This window comes from Tenrec ecaudatus, chromosome 14, assembly GCF_050624435.1.
Source record: "Tenrec ecaudatus isolate mTenEca1 chromosome 14, mTenEca1.hap1, whole genome shotgun sequence".
NCBI lineage: Eukaryota > Metazoa > Chordata > Mammalia > Afrosoricida > Tenrecidae > Tenrec > Tenrec ecaudatus.
In genome coordinates this window covers 53,567,976-53,589,818 of record NC_134543.1, presented here as the reverse complement: position 1 = coordinate 53,589,818, position 21,843 = coordinate 53,567,976, and the positions used below count along the sequence as shown (strand labels likewise).

General features: G+C 44.1%; 1 protein-coding gene across 1 annotated transcript in view; it reads left to right on the top strand.

Moving 5' to 3' along the window:
* Nucleotides 1–21,843, top strand: part of GNG2 (G protein subunit gamma 2) — a 123,188-nt gene that overhangs the window by 14,908 nt on the left and 86,437 nt on the right. Inside the window, exon 2 of the mRNA XM_075532412.1 lies at nucleotides 9,429–9,469. The gene's annotated coding sequence lies outside the window, so the exon portion shown is untranslated. The remainder of the gene's footprint in view (nucleotides 1–9,428; nucleotides 9,470–21,843) is intronic.

Here is a 21,843-nt window from a genome sequence, read left to right as displayed (position 1 = left end):
AATGTCTACCTCACAAAGTCGCCTGGGTAGAATTATGTCATGTCTGTAAAGCTTGGTGTCGGGCTTAGAGGTATTGCTCAACAAACATGGCTGTTCTTCGCATTGTTGTTGTTACGAAAATGTCTAGAGCATTTTGCTCTTTCCATGGGATTCTTATCAATTCCTAGAAGTGATCGTTGTGGCCCGACATACAGAATTTAGATGAAGGAGTCACTAAAAGAAGATTGTGGCCTCGATGTGTCAAATGGAGATGTTTTAACTTCAGTTAAACGTTACAACCTAAACTCTGCCCCACTGGCCCAGGCATCTGCATGGTGGCTAGTCATTGGTGCAGCCCATTAAGTATTTCCACTTTTCCTTCCCAGCTCATGGCAGGCCTGCACAGCCTTGTCCCCTTTAGTTAGGTGTGCCTTGCGTTGGTCAGTGAAATGAGAGCATAAGTGACATGTGCAGAAGCTGATCAGAACCATGATGTGAGTGTATTTCTTGGCATTTAGCACCTGTAGCACTGGAATGGTGGCTGCACCCTTAAGCCTGGAACTTACAGAGAGGAAGACCCAGGGAAACGCCCAGCTGACCTGCAATGGGCAGTGGGAAGAATGAGGAGGAAGCATTGCTGTTTTAAGCCACTGAGATGTGGGGTCTGTGTGTTATCACAGAACAACCTAGCCTGTCTTGACTGATGTGCTCTTTAAATTCTAGAAAAAAATGCATTATGTATTGGGATTGGAACTGCAAATCCATGTTGATCAGCAGGAGAAAGATGATTCTTTCGGCTTCCCCAAAGAGAAAACATAGGGGCAGTTCTAGCCTATCTTCTATGAATGGGATTGGAATGGGTGGGAATCCTTATAGGAGCAGATTGTCTGGTCATTTCCTTTGGAGTCATTATGTGGATTCAAAACGATCAGCCTTTTGGTTAGCAGTCAAGTACTTCATGTTGCACCAACAGAACTCCTTTTTAATATACTTGCATATGAGGGGGTACCTCCCCCACTTAAAAACAAAACAAAAAGAAGGTCTAATAGGTGGAGCTTCATAGTAGGCATTTTTCCCACTAGGTGAGCATCCAGCAACTTGCTCTGAGTTAGTCACCTGGGGAGGTTCTCTCTGGTCACGGTGGATTTTTTTTTCCATAAAAGGATTGAAGAGAATAGTGTGTGGCTGTGAAATTGTGTTTCTTGCTTGGGGAAAATGCCACAGAAACTGTTGTGATGTTGAACAGCTTACAAGAATGGCACTGTGGGAAAAACTTAAGTGTACAAGTGGCTTTCTAGTTTCAAAAAAGATGAAATGTCGATTGATGACAAACCTACCATATATACTTGAATATATAACCGACCCGAGTATAAGCTGAGGTACCTAATTATTACCTGGGAAACCAGAAAAACTGATTGACTCGATTATAAGCCTCGGGTGGAAAATGCAGAAGCTACTGATGAGTTTCAGTAATCAAAACAAATGAAAATAAAATTACCAAAAATTGAGACATCAGTGGGGTCTTTCTTTTAAAAATAATGACAGGACGCAGCTTAGTTCCATTAGCCAAACATGATAGAACAGCTGTACAGTGCTTTTGTTCATTTCCTGTGGTTTTGAGAAAAATATTTTTTTCTCCTAAACTTGCCATAGTTCTGTTGCTTGGAAGATCAAAAGTCATGGCAGTTTCATCCATATTCCCAATATCCGCCAGGTCATAATTATAAATCCTTCTTTATAATAAATGACTGGAATGACATAATTTTTTCTTCAAGGTCTTGTGGCAATTTCTGGGAAATCTTTGTTCTTTCTCAAACATAGTAGGCCAAACCTATTCATAAAGCAGGTACACCATCCTGCCGACACAGCAAATTTTTCAATGCTTGGTGCTTTATATTTGTCATCCTTAGCCATTTGTAGAGCACGTATGAAGATTCCCATGCGTGTTATGCAGTAACCATTTTGATGACACTCCATAACCCATTTATGCAATTCACTCTCTAGAGCCCCATAAAAAGACGTTAAAGCAGGACGAGCTTTTTTAGCTTTTTGAATCTGTTCCAAGTCAGCCTTCATTTTCCACCACTCCCTCACTTGCTTTTCGTCAACACAGAATTCCCTACTTGCAATACTGTTATTGCTCTCTTCTGTTCTTGACACAACCTTCATTTTGAAACCAGCCTCATATGACCGGTGTTTTTGTTTTGGTTCAAGAGTATCTATTTCTAATAGGATAAAAAAACCAAGACTTTGAAAAGTAGCTTTCATGGTTATGCCACCACCACCCCACCACCCGCCACGGTGACGTGTTAGCCAGGAGGAGGGGGGGACTCCATGTGATGGGGGATGCAGGATGTGAATTAACACAGAGACCAGAGGGGAGAGATGGAGCACAGCCATGGACACATCCTTACCAGTTCAGCTGCCGGCTAAGTGAATCACTAAGGGTGCTTCTGCAAATTGGAGCCGTCCACGTCATAGGACGGGGCTCTGATTGGTTAGATGTGAGTAAACAAACATTCAAAGTCCTGCAGTGTCAGCAGGGCTTTGAATGAATAGCGGAGGAACTGCAATCACCCGTGAGATGTTACACCTCGCTGGGGTACCATTGACCGTGTATAAGCCGAACCCCAGTTTTTCAATGCCTGGTGCTTTATACTCAGCTTATACACGAGTATATACGGTAGTTTGGGATGTCCATCAACTTCCCAAACAGATGAAAATGTCAACAAAACTTGTGCATTTTTGCTCAAAGACCAATGACAGACCTTTGAAGAGATGGGAACGTTATCTGTACTATCTTGGAGCACAGTTCAGTGACTTTTAAAGGATGATTTGGGAATGAGAAGGGTCTCTATGGAATTTGTGCCTTAGGTTCTGACTGACCAGGAAAAAGAGGATTGAGTGGAAATGTGTGCTTTGAAAGGACAGCTCTGAAGCTACCCAGACCTTTTCCCCAAGGCCATTCATTACTGGTGAGGAGACAAGGTGTTATTCTTACGACCCTGAAAGCAAGCTTCAATCAAGTCCTTGGAAGACTCAATCACCACCTCGCCCACAAAAAAGCTCATCAAGTGGAATCAAAGATCAAGACGACACTCAATTGTTTTATTGGTGTGAGGGGGATCGTGCACTTGGAGCTTGTTCCACCAGGTCAGACTGTTAAGCAAGCTTTTCATTTAGAGATTCTAAAAAGATTGTGCAACAGTGTGCCACAAAAAAGGCCTGATTTGTGGCAGACAAGGGACTGGTTTTGCCACCACGACAATGCACCTGCTCACGCAGCCATCTCAGTGCTCATGTTTTTTGGCAAAAATACAGTATACCTCTCTTGTCCCACACACCTTACTCACCTGACCTCACTCTGTGCAAGTTCATTTTGTTTCTTCAAATGAAGAGGGACACGAAAGACAGCGAATCAATGACATAGAAGATGTGAAGAAAAAAATGAGGGAGGGGCTGTCAGCCATCCAAACAGATGAGTTTGAAAAGTGTTTCCAAGAATGGCGTCACAGATTTCCCAAATGTATTAAGTGTAGTGGAGAATACTTTGAAGGGAAGGTTGTTTTGTAAAAAAAAAAAAAAAATTAAATTAAATTTAAATTTGAAAAAAATCTTCTGGGTCTTTTTGGTGGGTACTCCCTTGAATCTTTTAATTTTTCTATTATGTATGTTTGCTGTGTGTATAATGCATTGTATATATATCCTAGCATTAGGGGACTTATGCTGCTAAGGTATAGAGATTTAAATTCAAAATGTCCATCCAAATGTCTCGTGAGATAGGTGTATTTTCATTTCACAAACAGGAAAGGGGAGCCCTGGGTGGCTTGGAGGATTGATGTCTTCAGTGGCTAACTGAACAGTTAGAGCCAAGTCTGCCTCATGAGAAAGACCTCACGATCTAGTTCTGGACAATTAGTCTTATGGCACCCAGGAGTCAGGACTCCACAGGAGCTGGTTTCGATGTTTTAGGTTACACAAAGAACAGTAGTGCCCAATTACCAGCACTTTTCGTTTTTCCTTTGAGGGTGGACAAGAGGGAAACAAACTCGGGACTCTCAAAGTTAGGTCTGAGATGACCGTTAAGTCACGGTCCCTCTCTCTGAGAGCTTTACCCAGAATGGTGCCGTGGCAATCACAGGGGCGCTCTGAAGAGATGCATTGAGCCAGGCCAGGCCTTCGTCTGCATTGATGAACGTCTTTCTTACGCCCTCTGGACAAGTGTCAGTTATCAGGAATAGCTCCTGGTACAGAGAGGGCACCAGATAAAATATTTTTAAATAAATGCATGAAAGCAGTCCCCAGATCTTTCAAATGTCTGGTCTCTTTCATACTTGTGTTTTTAACATAGATATCCTTATTTCTGGACCTTGGCTTAAAAAATATCTTGGTACTAAGACTTCACTTTTTTCTTTTGTGGCACATTTCCCATGATCATGCGCTCACATATTTAAGTGAGTTCCTGTTTTTCACCATGGATTTTATGTCACCTGATTTTTTCATTTGGGTCTCTCAAGCTACATTTTGAAATACTTTAATTATTTAAATTAGGAACAGATTAATTATCTCCTTTGCACAAACTCAAATTAATTTCATTATAAACCTGAGGTTTAAATTGATTAATCTTGGTGTGTTTAAGGGACCAAGTGGGTTTTTTTATCCTGCAGGAGAAGGGAAGATTTGATTTGAGAAGTCAGCCCTTTCACGTGTCCATTATTTAGCCCCAACCCATAGGCCACATCCTGTGGGTTCCTGCTCGCGGAGAGCTGAAAGGAGCAAGAATTGGCAAGAAATTTGGAAGGATTTTATTAATTAGACAGAAACCTATGTATCTGGGGCTTCTGGGTGAATGATCTGAGTCATTTTTTTAAAAACAAACACCCTCATAATCACAGTGCGTGTTGTTACCATGGTAATTAGACCTGTCGAGCTGGCTGGCTCTTATGTTCCAGAGGGGGAGAGAGACTGAGAATTCAGAGCGGTGATGCTCAGCCTTGATTGGCCTGTTGGAAGAGGGGAGTCAGAGGTCTCTGGAGCACACCGGCCCAGTCATCCCGAGAGGGACGGGAAGAGAGCTGGCATCCTGCTTCTGTTAGGGTCTAAGTTAGCCGTATCCTTGTTAGGTGGCACGGCTCATGGCGGGCACGGCGACGGAGGACCATTTGGCGCTATTTTGAGTAGGGGTGGGAAAAGGCCCTTTCTGTGCTGTACAATTAAGTGTAAAGTCTCTGAGGTCAAGCTGGCGAGGCGTGTCGTGCACATGTGCGCTAGTGCTTTATTGCTGCTCTGAAAGGACCACGATGCCACTGGCATCACACGATTGCCATGTCAACAATCCTCTTACGTTACAGACCGACCAGTTTTCATGCGCCTCTTTTTTTCTGATCTGCTTCCTGAGCAGACCTCCGATTTCATGGACGAGGCATGACTCCTTTATCTTGGACAGACATCTCATCACACAGGCCCATGGATCACAGGGAGACGGGGGAGGCTTGTGAGTTCTGGGAAACGCAGTCAAAGCTGGCCCCTGGTTGATGGGCAGGAGACAGGTCATGAAGAACAAGCATATTCAAGATGCTCAGAAAGTGCATACAAAACTGGTTCTTTTTCCTTTTTTGAATGAAACGCAATTTAAAAATATTTTTCTAGACTGAAATTTGTTTTGTTGTCTGTTTATTTTGATCCCTGCTCCCTCACCCAAGCCTTGCTGTAGTAGACTTCAAAGTTTGCTTCTTTGGGTGCGAAAACCATTTTTCTTAGTTTTCTTTTATAATAGTGGTGCCATGTACTCGTTGTCTCTATGAGATGGACTAACTCTGCTGAGCATTTTGTCTCCAGATCTGCCGTGTCATGGGGTATGCTCGGCAGTTTCAGTATTGATTTTAGAGCTGCACAATGTGCCATTGTACGTATGTAGCAGGGTTTATTTATCCTGCCATCTCTCTACTCAGTGTATGCCCAAGGAAATAAAAAAAGCACCAACAGAGACATGCACACCCGTGTCCAGCGCAGTGCGGTGTACAATAGCAACAAGATGGAAACAACCAAATAGCCCACCTGGGGAGGACTAGATACATCAACTCTGGTTGTGAGGCTGCTGTTGCGGCCGCCTTGTGAAGTCAGGCTCTTCTTTTAGATGAATGATTGCAGTCACTCGGAGTCGAGCGTTATTTTGGAGAGCATGCTTGTACTCCTGGAGCAGATTCTAAAGCACATTTTATTTTGAGCCAAAACAACTTTTCTTATTAGAACCTTTTGCAAAGGCTTGAAGCGAAATGCCAGGCGGTGTGACGGAAGGAGCCGAGAGACTCGTGGAGTTGGTATGTGTGTGGTTGATGCTCCAGCACGTGATATAATGACCCTTTCTCTAAACTATCGATTTCATCCTTCCTCTTTTATGGCCTGAAAACACATGCTGGCCAAACGGCATTCTGCGCAACCTTATTTTTCGTGTCGTTAGCAAACAACACTTAAATGTTAAAATTGTCCTTGATAGTTATGGTGATTGAGGTGAATTATACCACACACACACACACACACACACACACACGATCTCTTCCATAGGCTAGGTCTTTGGTTGAACTACTAAAGTCATAAACATTCTCTTTTATTTTATTCATCAGTGAATGGTCCAGAATTGATCAGGTAGGGAACGCTCCTTCACAAGGCTCCTTCTGTCTGCTGGCCCATCATCACTAGCATGTGTCTCTTACTTCCACAGGCTATGATGGATTGCAATAAGGAGCCACATTATAACCAGTTGGAAAGGAGAGCGTTGGAAAGAGGGGTGGGCGTAGAATATGACCCAGAAGTTACATTTATTGTTTTTGTCCCTATTCAGTTGTGTTCTGTCACATGGCCACCTACCTAGAAGCAAGGAAGGCTGCTGTTCTGTGCCTTCAAGTCAGTTCTGACTCATAATGGCCCATATACGACAGAATGAAGCATGTGCGCGCCGCCCGGTGCTCTTGATGTTTGAACCCACTGCGGGAAACTGAACTTCCAACCTCATGACCATGGAGTTGATTCTGACTCATAGGGAACCCATAGGGCAGGGTAGAACTGCCCTAGTGGGCTTCTGAGACTTAACTCTTTGTGGGAATAGAAAGATTCATCTTTCTCCCAGAGGGCAGTTGGTAGTTTTGAACTCCTTACTTTGTGGTTGGCAACCTAATTTTTACTTATTATGCCATTAAGTAGACTTTTATTCTTAGCATGATTGCATGCACCTAGCTAATGAGCCATGGTGGTGTGGTTGGTTAAACGTTGGACTGATAACCACAAGGAAGGTCAGGAGTTTGAAAACCACCAGTTACTCCATGAGAGAAAGATGAGGCTTTCTACTCCCGTAAGAATTTACAGTCTCAGAAACTGAAAGGGCAATTCTACTCTGTCCTATAGAGGAGCTATGAGTCTGAATCAACTCATCAGTGAGTTCATTTTTGAGTTTTATGACCCTAGCTTTCTAAATTAATTACAATTTCTGCCATTTCCATTTGTCCATAAAGCTAAGATGAAACCCTATTTACATTTTCAAGTATTCCAGCCTTTTTTTTATGCTAGCAAATGTAAGAACTCAAATTTGCTCCCATCCTGTTGATTTTGACTCATAGTGATTCTATAGGACAGTAGAACTGCCCCTGTGGGTTTCCTGTAACTACTTGCAGGAGTAGAAAACCTCATCTTCCTCCCAGAAAACATATATCAGAAAGAAATTAGATATAATATATTATAAAATAGCATATAAGATATTGGCAAACATAATTTATAGAGAATATTATAGATATATGAAATGAATAAATGAATATATAAGTATGTATATTAGAAAAATTATTGTCACATAAAACTCTATATTCTCTTTTCACCTAATTTTATACCATTTGTATTTTCCTCATAACTTAATAATTTTGTGTCTAATTTAAATGTTGCATTCATAAAATGTTTATCATGTGGAGTGTTTATATTATACACTCGCCCCTACTTAGTGTTATGGGTAGATTCCAAAGACCACGTCTCATTCTGCGAAAGTCAGCCTAATGGGAAAATGGAGGATGAGCATATCAGATCACAGAATGGTGGATGACTACATCATTATAGAACTAACAACTTACATCACCACATAACTGCCAAGCTAATCATCACAACCAGCGCTACTCTTCAGCCACACCCCATCACTTGTCACTGACAGACATAAATCATCAAGGCACCAAATAAGATAGCTAGATTTTCACTAGTGCACATGCACTGTGTGAGATAGCCAGAGTCAATCAGTGAGGAATAGATGTGCTTATTCAGCACTCTTACTGATATTTAGACTGCTCTAACACTTTTAAAATAATTCTTTGCCTACATTTTGCATTTTTTTCAACATAAAGTCAATGTGTGACATCACTGAACCAATGACCGACAGCATCTTTGAAACTCATAAAAGTTGGTGCCAGATTGCTGTCCATAGAGGTTGTGCTGACTTACGCCGTCACCGGTAATGAATTAACGTGCCTGATTCACAGCGCTCTTGAACAGGCTTATTGTGCGGGTCCTGCATAGAATTCATTCTCCGAAAATAGCTTCTTTTTCGCCCGTGGCTTGCTGCTGCTTCTTTTGCTATCATTATTTATGAAATAATGGGTTGCTAATAACTTTGGCTCATTTAAAAAACATCTGCTTGACCTCTGATGGTAGGCTGACACATAGTGGGCTGGGTTGAGACTGTGGCATACAGGCTTGTCTGCAGCAATGAGACCTCTAGAGACACTGATGTTCCCTTGGTCAGAGGACCCACCCCTGCTCAGTTAAACTACTTCTCGATGTGAGGCGCCTCTTTGTTCTACGATATAACAACATTGGAATGGCACAGGATTCTCCACGGATGAGGCAGTTCCTTTGAGCTGGGTCTTCTCTGGCTAACCCTGCTCCATATCAACAGAAGTCGTTCATGGCCATGGATGTAGGTCACTTTCTGCTTGTCAGTAATAGCCTGTAGAAAATTTGAATGACAAAACAACTTTGTAGGAATACTACTTTACAGTGTTGGATCCATACAACTGGTACCCCAACTCTGTCCCTAACACCAGAATCAAGAGAGGGTGCCCATCACTGCCACTCTAGCCTGAATGGAAGATCAGGAGGAAACTTTGCTCTCACTCAGCTGATTGGTACTCAGTGTCTCTCCTCAAGAACTCTCGTCCCCCAAGGGGCCCCAGCTGACTTTGTGTGTTCATAATTTCTTAAGCCTAGGGATAAATAGATTCCTATTTTCACAAGCCTGTCTTAAAAGGGTTAACAAAAATGATCTTAACTCAGCAATGTTCATTCATGAGACCGTCTCCCCGTAGAAGGCCATGACCACCAAACCCTGGTTACAGAAATGTCTATTTGCTCACGCAACCCTTGTATCGCATGTTATTTCTCTTATATTTTTAAAACTTTCCTGTTTGTTTTCTCCACAGCCAGATCTGCCAGTGAGCCGAAGGCTTCAGGAATAGGAAAGGTAAGAGTTCTGAAACATTTTCCCCTTAGATCTTCTAGGACCTTCTTGAAGGAGCCCTGGTGGTGCTGTTGGGTAAGTGTTGGCCTGCTAGCCTCCAGATCAGTAGTTCAAACCCCTACTTAATTGCTCCGCGAAGCTGCTTCTCCAGTAAAGGTTTTCAACCACAGGAATCCTGCAGAGGGCGCTATGAGTCAGAACCGACTTGCTGGCAGTGAGTTGGGAGCTTCTTGAATCTGACCAGAATTCTAAAGAGAAAAGCTTAGCTTAAGTAATCCAACAGGTGAAAGGACTTAAGCACACACTATTTATTAAAGAGAGACTTTAATAGCGTCTTCATCAACATCGGCATTACTTTAAAGAGAAAAACTGACTCTCCTTGATGAGAGTTAAGATTGGATTTTGTGCTCAGGTTGCCCTATTTCCTCCTGACCTCTGAATTGATGTGCCCTTGCAGTCTCTGGTTCAACAAAATGTATTTCTCCTGCACCAAACACGATTACTCTGTTGGCAGACATTTATCTTGCATAAGACAGAAACTTGGAGTAGAAGAGATCTGAGAATAAGAAACAGATTGATTGTAGCTATTGTAAAGACTATTTCAGTAACAACAAAAATAACAATAGATCAATCTAAGGTTAATCAGGTTTCTTCTTTAAGAAGCTAAGTTGACTTTTTAAAAGAAAAAATTTTTATTTTGTTGTTCTTGAGGGTTTACATTGCAAAACACACACCAATTTAACTGTTTCTCTATGTACAATTAAACGACAGAGGTTATATTATTTAAAGTTGTACAACCAGTCTTAAACCCATTTTCTGAATCACTTCCCCCATGTACACAAACTCACTGCCCCCCAAGTTTCCGTCGTGATTGCTGATAGGCCTGAACGTGCACAGTGCTCGGGGAAGACACTGTGTAGTAACTAACCTGCACTGTCGCTTGATTCAAAAAAGTCTTCACAGGATGCTTCTGGTTGAAGGCTTAAAGATGATCTCAGGGCAGTCGTTTCCGGGGCTCGTGCAGTGTCTGTGGCTCCAGAACATCTGGAGTCCATGAGAATTTAGAATTATGTTCTGCATGTATTCCCTTTTGATCAAGATCCGCATCCTCTTCTGTAGACTCTCGGACTGAAATGTGCAATAACAGTAGCCAGTTACCGCTCCGTTTGGGTCTTATGCCAAGGCAGCAGCTGTTGGCGTGTATTTCCTTCTCCCGGTCCTGCCTCTCCTTCTTCCTCTACTGGTCCAGGTGACAGAGACCCGTTGAACCTTAGATGGACGCTTGCTATTTTTTTTATTTATTAAGTTAATTCCTTTTTATGTTGGGAAAATACACAGCAGACAATTTCCCCATGTCCCGATACAATAGATTCTATATGTACAGTTCCATGAAATAGATCATATTCTTGGAATTGGGCAACACCACCCTCCTTTTCTGAATTGTTCCTGGCCATTAACACACACTCAAGGCCCACGAACTTTCTGGCTAATCTTTGCAATTGCTCCTGTCAATTCCAACTTGGTCTTTGAAGCTAGCGACCGCCTTGAATCTGGTTGTCTGACTGAGAGGTTGCTGAGGTGAATGAGCATGTGTTTGTCCTCTCCCACCAGTTTCTATTAGATGGTACCTGGGATTCTTTTCCACTTTCAGTTCAACTTTATCGTGAAAATTTTCAAGTCTGTCCTGAATAGAAAGAATACGATAATAAACTTTTACGTGTCCTTCAGCAGTTGCCAACTCATCACTGATATGCTTTATGTAAACTGCTCAATTCTTTTTCCTTCATTAGCATATATGTGACTTAAATTTGATTGTGGGTCTTTAATTTTTGATGTATATAGCTACTTTATGCTGGTGGCAAAAAAAAAAAAAACCCTCAAAAAATCTACTGATAGCTGCTTCCAAAAGGTGGCAGCCTGGAAAACTATGGAGCAGTTCACCTCTGTACACGTGGGATGGCTCTGAGTCATGCTTAACTTGACAGCATCCGGCAAGGACAGCCATGTGAACCTGACTCAGTGCGTCTGCTAGAACTAGCCAGTCATTCATGGATTCATTCAGCAAATAGTCTGTATACTTGTTTTAGATGTGAAGGCCAAGTTTTGTCAAGTCACCTGTGGTCACCAAAGGTAGACCTTTGATATCTACCAACTGTCTACTTTTTGTCAGACAACACACTGGCACAATGAAAAGATGACATTTCTCATATGTCTTTCGTTATTAAATATAAGCATTTAAAATATAACATACTATCTGAAACCTACCTTGCCATTTCTTTACCTTTTGGTGAATCTGGAAATAAAATAAAAATGGAAAGGAGAGTAAAAAATGAACTCCTCCCAAGCCGCTGATAGACCTTCCTGTTTCAGTGTCACCACTTCACCAGTGGCTTGGCCCCCTTGGAAGAATGAACGCTGAGGACAGGAGCAGTGCCTGGCTTGCTCACCCCTTTGCCTCTAGACCTAGAAAAGTATCAGGCATTGCTAGAGTTGATTAGCGTGGTTGACTAAATGAGCCAAAGAGTGGGTTCTGGATGCTGAGACTTTGGGAACGAAAAAGACACGGCCTTACACGAGAGCTGGTTTAGTCTCACCAAGGGGGGGGGGGCTGATAAAGACCGGGTTTCTGAAGTCTGCGTTGGTAAGGTGTGAGCAGAGGACTGTGGGTGACGGGCACAGGTGTGCTGACAAGGACAAGCAGAGCCGTGTGGAGGAAGGGGCGTGTGGCCTGTGCTGTGGAGGTGTCATCAAACAGACGACTAGGAAACCGGCATTCCGGGAATAAGGTGTCACGTGTGAAGCTGCACAGAGGCCCTCAAAGCCACGGTGTGCTCTGAGAAGCCTGCGGGATTTAAAGTGTCCAGAAAGTAGTGGACGGATGGGATGTGGTTTGAGAACCAGGCAGAAGAAGCCTTTGAAGACCTTAAGTGCTTTGCTCAAGGCTTTGAAGCCTTTCTGATTGTGTGGAGGGGGATGAGGGGGGCGGGGGCGGGGTAATTCTTTAGGGAGCCAGATAAGGGGTAAAGAAATAGAAAGCTCCTAATGCAAGGGAGCAGAGTGGCAGTCTTGGGCTTGGAAGTAATGGATCAGGAAACGGGAGATTAAAGATGAGAAGTGAGAGAGAGGTTGATAGCTAAGTAATAACCAGATAGTTCTTTGGCAGGGGAGCCCGGGTGGATTAGTGATTATGTGTCGGGCTACTGGCCTCAAGGTCAGCAGTTCGAAAACCCCAGTATCTCCTCGGGAGAAAGACAAGGCTTTGTACTTCCATAAATAATTTAAACTCACTCACTCACTCACTGCGAACAAGGCTACCTCATAGTGAGCCTATAGGACACAATAGAACTAACCCTATGGGTTCCCAAGTCTGCAACTCTTGTTTTCCCTCATCCTTCTCCAGTGGATCAGCCGGTGGTTTTGAACTGCTAACCTTATGGTTAGTAGCCCAATGCATGACCTCGATACTACCAGGGTTCTAGCGAAGAGCTCCAGCCTCTATACGGTAGCGTACATAGAGTACAACCCTATGAGTTGGAATCGACTCGGTGGCAGTGAGGATTTTCCTTGGCGAGACTTGTTGGGTGGTGATAACTGAGCCCCAGATACGGACAAGAAGAGAGGAATTGATTCAGATCTGTAGAGTGGCCACATTTGGGTGACTATGTCAGCAGGTTGTACCCAGACAGGTGCAGAGCAGTGGTTGTAAGCCCCGACTGCACGTCTCAATCTCCACTACCTTCAGCAATCCAATCAGTCTCCAGGGAAGGGACTCAGGCTTCTGTATGATAAAGCCTCCCCAGGGGACTTTAGTGTGCAGCCAAGGCCGGACACCTCTGGTTCAGAGTTTATTAGGAGAAAGGCGTGTGTGTGTGTGTGTGTGTGTGTGTGTGTGTGTGTGTGTGTGCTTTTGAAACCCTGGACAGCGTTTGCTTCCCCATCACGAGGCCCATTGACCGTGACAAACTTCAGATCTGTCAATTGAGGACTGAGATGGGTCTGCGTTTGACCAAATATTGTTAAGCATGTTCTTTTATAAACAATTCTTATACTTTGGGTGAAGTTGATGTTGGTTTCCTTCATGCTAATACATGTCCTTCAGTGCTTCAAATCAATCTCAGCAGTTTCTCAGTCAGGGGACGGCTGGCGCGTGGAGTGGGACTAGGTCTTCATTGTGCTCTTCAGTGTCCCTGCCCTTGGCTCCCCAAAGGCTAACAGCATCTTCCAGACAAGGTGACATCCAGAGTGGCCTGGGGAGGCATTGAGAACGACTGTCTTAGCCCACAACCCACAGAGTGGTTGGTTACTTGGCATTTTCCACGTGCACCTCCAACCATCTTGGCTCCATGCAAAATGAGTAGTATCAAGTCTGTCCACTCTTTCCTTATGTAAGCGGTCCCAGGGATAACAAACTGAAGAGAGAAATTAAATAAGCAAAGGGACATTTAAAAGGAAGCATTGTTTGACAGACGCAGAGGGTTTTTGAACATATTTCGTCTAGTACTGATTCGTCTTTCCTTTTTCTTTAAATCTGTACAGAGAAGCAAATCTAACACTTGGTGAGAAATAGTTTAATGTTGAAGTATGACGGAAACCTTGATTAAAGCATCAAGCAAACATCAGCAGTGATGAAAACGTGTTCAATTTTACTGCTGTTGTAACGTATTGTCACTTAGTTAGCGGCTTCAAATAATGCATAACTACTGTTTTACATCCCTGTAGCCATGCATCGGGCTGCCAAGCACAGCTCAGCAGTCTGAAATCACCAACGACTCCTCTGGAACAAGACGAGGCTTTCTACGCTCATGAACTACAGGGGCATTCCACCCTCTCCTAAAGGGAGAGGTCTCGACTCCATGGCAGCGAGTAGATTAGAAATCTCACAGAGGTCGCATTGGGCTAAAGCCAGGCCATCAGCTGAGCTGGGTTCCTTCCTGGATGGCCCACCGGAATATGTATTTCCTTGTCCTTTCTGCTTCTAGAGCCAGCCTGTCTTCCTCCATGTTCAAAGCCAGCAGCCTGCTCATCTGTGCGGTTTTTCTACTTAGCTCTAACTCAGCCAGGAAAAGTTCTTTCGTTTCAGTATTGTGCCATTGGGTCCACCAAATGATCTCTTAATTGCATCGTGCCTTTGAAGTCCTGTTTCCAGGAAAGGTTCCCGGGTTTGGGAGAGACATTTTTCTGCCTGCCACAATGTAAGAGACAGGAACCGTTCATGAAAGCAGAAGTGCTTTAGGTAGAGGGGTGAATCAAACCCACTCCTGGAGAGTCTGTGCTGACTCATCGCAGCCCCACGAGACAGAACAGAAGTGCCCGCACAGTAAATCTTTCCTGAAGCAACTGTCTCCTGCAGAGTAGCAGGCCGGTGGGAATGGAAGGCTGTTCTTTTGTTGACAGCCGGTTTAACCCCTGCATGTCCAGGGTTCCTTAACCAGGGAAAACAAAACCAAAAGCAAACCCTCTATCACAGAGTCAATTCCAACTCCTAGGGGGTCCAAGGCTGTCCATGTTCACAGAGCAGATGGCCTGGTCTTTCTTCCTAGGGAGTTAGTGGGAGCTTTGCACAGCGAGTCTTGTGGTTGGCAGCTCACGGCTCACCGACCGCGAGACCAGAGCCCCTCTTGCTCTAAACCACCCACAACCAAACTCACACTATCGCGTCAATTAGGGCCTCTTGGGTTTCAGAGACTGTCCCTCTTTATGGAAAGCTGCGTCTTTCTCCCACGAAGAGCCAGTAGTTTCGGACAGCTGACCTTGTGGGTAGCACCTCTGTTCTTAACCAACTCCACCACCAGGACTTCGGGCACTAAAGTCGGGGAAGGAGAACCAGCGGCTTCGGGTCCAGCCTCGCTCCAGATTCCTAACACAGGAAGGGCCCGCATTCCCCCTCATTTCTGTGTGGAGCAAATTGGAGAGATCCTTCAGGTGAATGGTTTCTGAGTTTCTTCTAGTCTTTTCCAGCCCAGTTTTGTTTTGTTAATTTAAATTGTATTCTGCATTTTTCACCCATTCTAATTGGGACTTTCCATTGTGGGCACCGTCAGAGTGGTAGCTGGGCATCATCTAGGTCTTCCTGAGCCCCCAGTTGTCTTTGTTCTCATCTGCTGCAGGTACGAAGAGATCAATAGTCGCTGCTTAGATGGCCATTCACAAGTTTTTAAGACTTCAGACACCACTCGGCAGACTAGGATGCTGAACACGGGTTGTTTTTGAGAGCTAGCTTTGGAGTGGGATGTGGCCTGAAATTTTGAATGGAGAGAGAGAGAGAGAGAGAGAGAGAGAGAGAATGTCCTTTTCTATCCCTTCTAGACACTTCAGCAATACAGCTAATGAATACAGAACCTAGAGATGTCCACAGAGTAATTAATCACCCTGGTTTTCTCAAGACTAAGAGGTTTTCTAAGGAGCAGACCTTTCAGTGTTAAAACTGGGAAAATCGCAGGCAAATTGTCCCTCAAGATGCCTTAACAAAATGGTGCCAGTAGAAAATGGCATTCATTTCAATTAATTAGTAAAAGCAAACTTGATTGGCTACATGATAAATGAAGACACACTTCCCTTCTTTTGGAATCCAGCTCTTTTGGAAAATCTTTATGCACATGGACATATTTTCACAAACCAACTATCCCAGCAAAAAGGCCAACAACAAACAAGATTTAGAACAAACATGAGCCAGCAACATTTGGCAAAGTATAAGATGTAGCCTGTCTTTCTGCTCTTACTCCAGGCCTCCGACCCTCTGCAGCACATTGTTTCTGACAATCCTACTTTCACAACTTGATTCTCGAAGTGACCGTAGCACGTCTCTCCCAGCACTTCGGGGTGTACGGAAAAGCAGTAACAACGCCCACGGTGGCCAACATAGCACAGGGTCTCTTAGCTTTCACCCTGCCTTCTGCAGAGCAACCTGGACGTTTTCCCCTTCCAAGGCAGCATAGACCGTCCAGGAAGAGAGAAACACGTTAGGAAAGCTACCTTGAATTCTCAGGGGGGTTGGTAGGATAGGAGAAGATAATGTTGTGGAGTCTTATCCTGCTGGGAGAGCTTGGTGCTTCTTGGTCCCAAAAGCCCAGCATGAGCTGTGTGCTATGATTCTGTGCCACGGACACAATTCTGGCTCAGAGTGAGGCTACAGGAGTGAGTGGAACTTCCCCACAGGGTTTTTAGGCTGTAATCTTTACAGGAACAGAAAGCGAGGTCTTTCTTCCCACTGAGCCGCTGATGGGTTAACAGCTGAGTGCTTTACCATTGCACGCCCATCGCTTCTTCAGAGTGACTTACCCTGCTGGACATTCGCTGCTGGACACCTATCTGGGGTGTGGCAGGTATGGCACACGCTTTGGGAACCTCCTGAGGGCGGTGGGCAGCGAGGGTGCCCAAGAGCAGTTTCTGTTCGCCATTGAAGTTTCCACTAGCGGCAGTGCACACTCATTTGGCAGTTTCAAGCATCTTGCCTGAGTGCTATTTCTGTTGATGATGGTGCCGCCGCTGGATAAAGGCCTGTGCTTAAGCTTTCCTCCCTCCTCCTTTGCCCAGGGAGTCTCACCAAGTCATGTAGGGAGAAAGAGGGAAATGAATCACCTCATCCCTTCTATGTCTGTGACCTTTACACGAAGATTTTGTTCCCTAAGTCCCTCGGACTAAGCCGGGAGGACTGTTAGTGCGCTGGAAGGGGCGATATCGTAGCCACCCCAGAGAGGCACTTGATTTGTAGGAGCTGGCAGTTTTCCTTCCTCTTTCTAAATGTATGCAGTCATTTCATTTCTTCCAAGCTGTGCTAATGGGCAGGTCCAAGGAATTCTTTTTCAATTCATTTTATTTTCCAAAACAAATATTGATCACTCTCAGGCATTGGATTAGGATCAAGATCTGGATTCATGACTTAGTTAGGCCCTAGACAGAATTCTAAATTATTCTGATATTTTACTCAATCCTTTTTAAAAAAAATTCCATCCTTCTAGGACTTCCCATCTTGGTTTCATTTTGCTAAGATGAGCCTCATTTTAACTTCAAACCAGTGTTGTTTGAAGTTAAGCAAGTCCTAGAAGCAGATCAAATGTTTTGCTGTAATTTTAAACTCAGATTCTTTTATTTGCGTCCAAGGAGAAATTAGAGAGTAAATATACATATGAGATCCAAATGACGACTTCTCTGGATATAAAATTTCCCTTTGGAGTGAAGAAAATCTCTGTGTGTAATGGCCACACAACATCGTGACTGTATAAATTCCACTGCACACTTTAAAGGGATTAATGGTAAATTTTAGGTTCTGTGGATTTTACCTCCAAAAAAGAGCGATGGTAAACCTCACAGAACTTCAAAAAGAGAAAAGTGGAAACAACAGCAAAGACTGCTTCTCCTTGTCCTCAAAGAAGTGTAACGCCCGCCCGGTACATGTGTGGACTAAAGTTGCTGTTCTCTCCTGTTCCGTTCCTGGGGGAAGCAGAGCTTTGATGGAGAAGGGCCCGCAGAGCAGAAGCGATGAAGCACTCTCAAGGGGGGGAGGGGGGAAGAGGAACGTGCCCAACAGTGAAGGAACTAGTTGTTTGTTATTAATATAAACAAAGTTTTCTTTCTTTTTTGACTAGATTATCGACTGGCCTGTGTTGTTGCCAGGTCGATCACAATACAAATCTTTCTTGAAGTTTGAAAAGTTCAAAGAGTGGACTTTCTTCACCTATCATGAGATGCAACTTTCATTAACTTGGGCAGAGGGTTTTTCATCCCCCACGGTAGCAAGACTGCGGTTGGAAACGATCGAGTGGTTAGAGCCCAGACGTGACAATACCCATACAATGTGAGCAGGCTAACAAATGTCATATGCAGACATGTCTTTATTTAGAATTTCTCCTTACACATCTCTAGAGACCATCACCAGATCAAATTTTGCTAGAGACTTGTCTTGTGGGGTAACGGCTTAGCGATTGGCAGGCAATTCTTGGTTTAATTATGAAGGTTTAGGGCTTAAGCATTTTGACCTTTCGACAAAGATGTAACTGGGCAACAGTACGGCACTTAGCCAGGGCATAGCCCCAGATGTCACAACAGTTGCGCCTCTCTCTACTTTGGTACTATTTAAGTCTGCCTTTGGCTTTGGCATATGCTGCCACCTAACCTTTCATTTCTTAGAAAATATCATGCAAACTTAGCTGTAAATGGCACGATTCCTAGAAGCTCAGCACCCTCAGATATTAATAAGGAAGTGTGCTTACAAGATGAGCGGTAATAATAGAGGAGAGAGGCAGCCAGAGACCCTGGGTTTTATGACAGGAAATTAAGAAAGAAGGTTTCGTTTCTATTGCTTGACGGTGTAAGAGTTTAGAACCACATCGTGAACAGGTGGTGAAGAGCATTCCTCCACAAACAGTCCATGGAAAACCTACACATTCATGACGAGGGAAGCGAACTTCTGGAGAACTTGGCTGTCTTTGGGCAGGAGGTAGTCACCGAATGAACCTAAGGGAGAGCATTTTGCAAGTCTGCATTACCCGGCGCTGCGCTAGGCATGTAGTGTCCTTCTAGTCTGTGGTAATCGTCTTTCTAATATTTTAATTCAAATCTATAATTATGAAAGGAATACATAGGAAATAAAGAATTGTTTTTTAATTCATGCAGCACAGACAGGTATCATGGAGAAAGTTCCTTTTCTGCCGACTTCTAGCCCCACTTCGTTGGGCTAACCACTTGTCACAGCTTTTTGTGAGCCCTCCAGAAATTTTCCATCTGACAGTTCATCTATTTTGAAAAGGTTCCTGTGATAAGTTGCTTTAAACCATCTGTTCGTGAGCTTCTCTTCCGAGCTTCACAGCTGCACTTGGAGATGCGCTTTGACGCTTCTTTCTGAAATGTGCCTTTTACAACGGAACGAGTGGAAATAAATGTCAGCCCCCAAATGAGGCCGACGGGGAAGGCTGTGTGGCAGACAGGACACAGGCCCACCACGGAGGACTGTCAGTGTGTCCTCTCAGTCCCGGCAGAACTTACAGAGAGCACTTACCCAAGTCATAAACCTCGTGGAGTTCTTTCACTTTTCAAAGCCATTCAGACTGCCAGAGTGCATCATCTCCCTTTTATCCTATTTTTAAAAAATCATTTTATTAGGGGCTCAAACAACTCTTATCACAATCCATCTACCCATCTATTGTGTAAAGCACATTTGTACATTCATTGCCCTCATCATTCTCAAAACATTTGCTCTCCACCTAAGCCCCCTCCCCCGCAGCAGCTACTCATTTTTCCCCTCCCTCCCCCTCTCCCTCATATATATTATATATATATTATCATTTTGTCATATCTTACACTGTCTGACATCTCCCTTCACCCACTTTTCTGCTGTCTGTCCCCCAGGGAGGAGGTCACATGTAGATCCTTGTCATCGGTTCCCCCCTTCCACTTCACCCTCCCTCCACCCTCCCAGTATCGCCACTCACACCACTGGTCCTGAAGGGATCATCTGTCCTGGATTCCCTGTGTTTCCAGTTCCTATGTGTACCAGTGTACATCCTCTGGTCTAGCCAGATTTGTAAGGTAGAATTGGGATCATGATAGTGGGTGGGGAGGAAGCATATAGGAACTAGAGGAAAGTTGTATGTTTCATTGTTGCTACACTGCACCCTGACTGGTTCATCTCCTCCCTGAGACCCTTCCATAAGGTGATGTCCAATTTCCTTCAGATGGGTTTGGGGTCTCCACTTTTCACTCCCCCTCATTCACAATGATATGATTTTTTTGTTCTGATGATGCCTGATACCTGATCCCTTCAACACCTCATGATCACACAGGCTGGTGTGTTTCTTCCATGTGGGCTTTGTTGCTTCTCAGCTAGATGGCCATTTGTTTACCTTCAACCCTTTAAGACCCCAGATGCTATATCTTTTGATAGCCTGGAACCATCAGCTTTCTTCACCACATTTGCTTATGCGTCTGCTTTGTCATCAGCGATTATGTCGGGAAGGTGAGCATCATGGAATGTCAGTTTAATAGAACAAAGTATTCTTGCATTGAGGGAGTACTTGAGTAGAGGCCCAATGTCCATCTGCTACCTTAATACTAAACCTATAAATATATGCACATAGATCTATTTTCACATTCTCAATATAAATACATTTACATATGTACATGCCTTATTTAGACCTCTATAAAAGCCCTTTCCCTCCTAGCTTTTGCCTCTATTTCCTTTTACTTTCCTCTTGTCCCACTATCATGTTCAGCCTTCATTAGGGTTTCAGCAATTCCTCTTAGTTACATTACCCTTCATCACGCCCTACCAGGCCTCCTACACCCTCCTCACGACTGATTTGGATCACTTGTTGTTCCCTTGTCTCTGGGTTTGTTAACACCATTACCTTTACCCCAACCTCTCCCTCTCCCATGTCCCCCTGGAACTGTTGGTTCCGTTGTTTTCTCCTCCAGATTATTCATCCAGCCTATCTTATTTAGACAGACCTGTGGAGATTATAACATGAACAAAAACAGGACAGAGCAAAACCAAGCAACAAAAGAAAAGAAAACAACAACAACATGTCAATGACAAAAACTAAACAAAACACAACAACAAGAAAGAAAAGCTTGTAGTTAGTTCAAGGACTATTTGTTGGCCTTTAGGAGTGTTTTCCAGTCGAGTCTGTTGGGGCACCAAGCCCTGGTCCCAAAGTCTATTTTTGGTATTCTCTGGGGACTTCGTTACTCTGTTTTCCTTGCTGTTCTGTTCCAAGCCCTTAGTGTTTTGCCTCAGTGTGGTGGGATCAGATCGGGTGGAATTCCCACACTGTGTCTCTGGTGTTGTCCCCTGTAGGGCTATAGGTCAGTGAGGGATTTCATGTCTCATAGTGGGGCTGGCCATGTGGTCCTCTCTGTGGATTGGCTGCTCTGAGCGGGTATATCGTCCTCAAGGCTTGGTGGGCCAGGATGTGCTCCACTCTGTCTTCCACCCCCTTCATTTGCTCCCGTGTGCTCTGATCAGACATGTGCTCTGATATACATGTCCATCTTCCAGAGCTACAGATTCAGTGCTGTCCTCTGAAATAAATTCTTTTCAGAGGGGCGGGGGTAGATGCCCACGTAGTTGGGATTAGGGCCGGCCCCTCAGACTCTCCACTGGTTCACTACTCTGTGCTGGCATGTTGCTTTCACGTCTTGGAGCACTGGGTTGAAATCTAGTCCCTCTTTCCCTGTGGAGATATAAAAAATACCCTCCCCTTTTCACCCTTTTGATGATCTTATGACACAGAATTGTATCTCTTAGAAGGAGGAAGCTGTGGTTCACAGAGGTGAAGTAAATTGCCCACAGTCACAGAGCAGGCGAGAAGCAGGCTCGGGGCTAGACTGGAAGTCTCCTCTAAACTTTAGTTGAGCCAGACCCCATGGGTGATGGTGAGGAA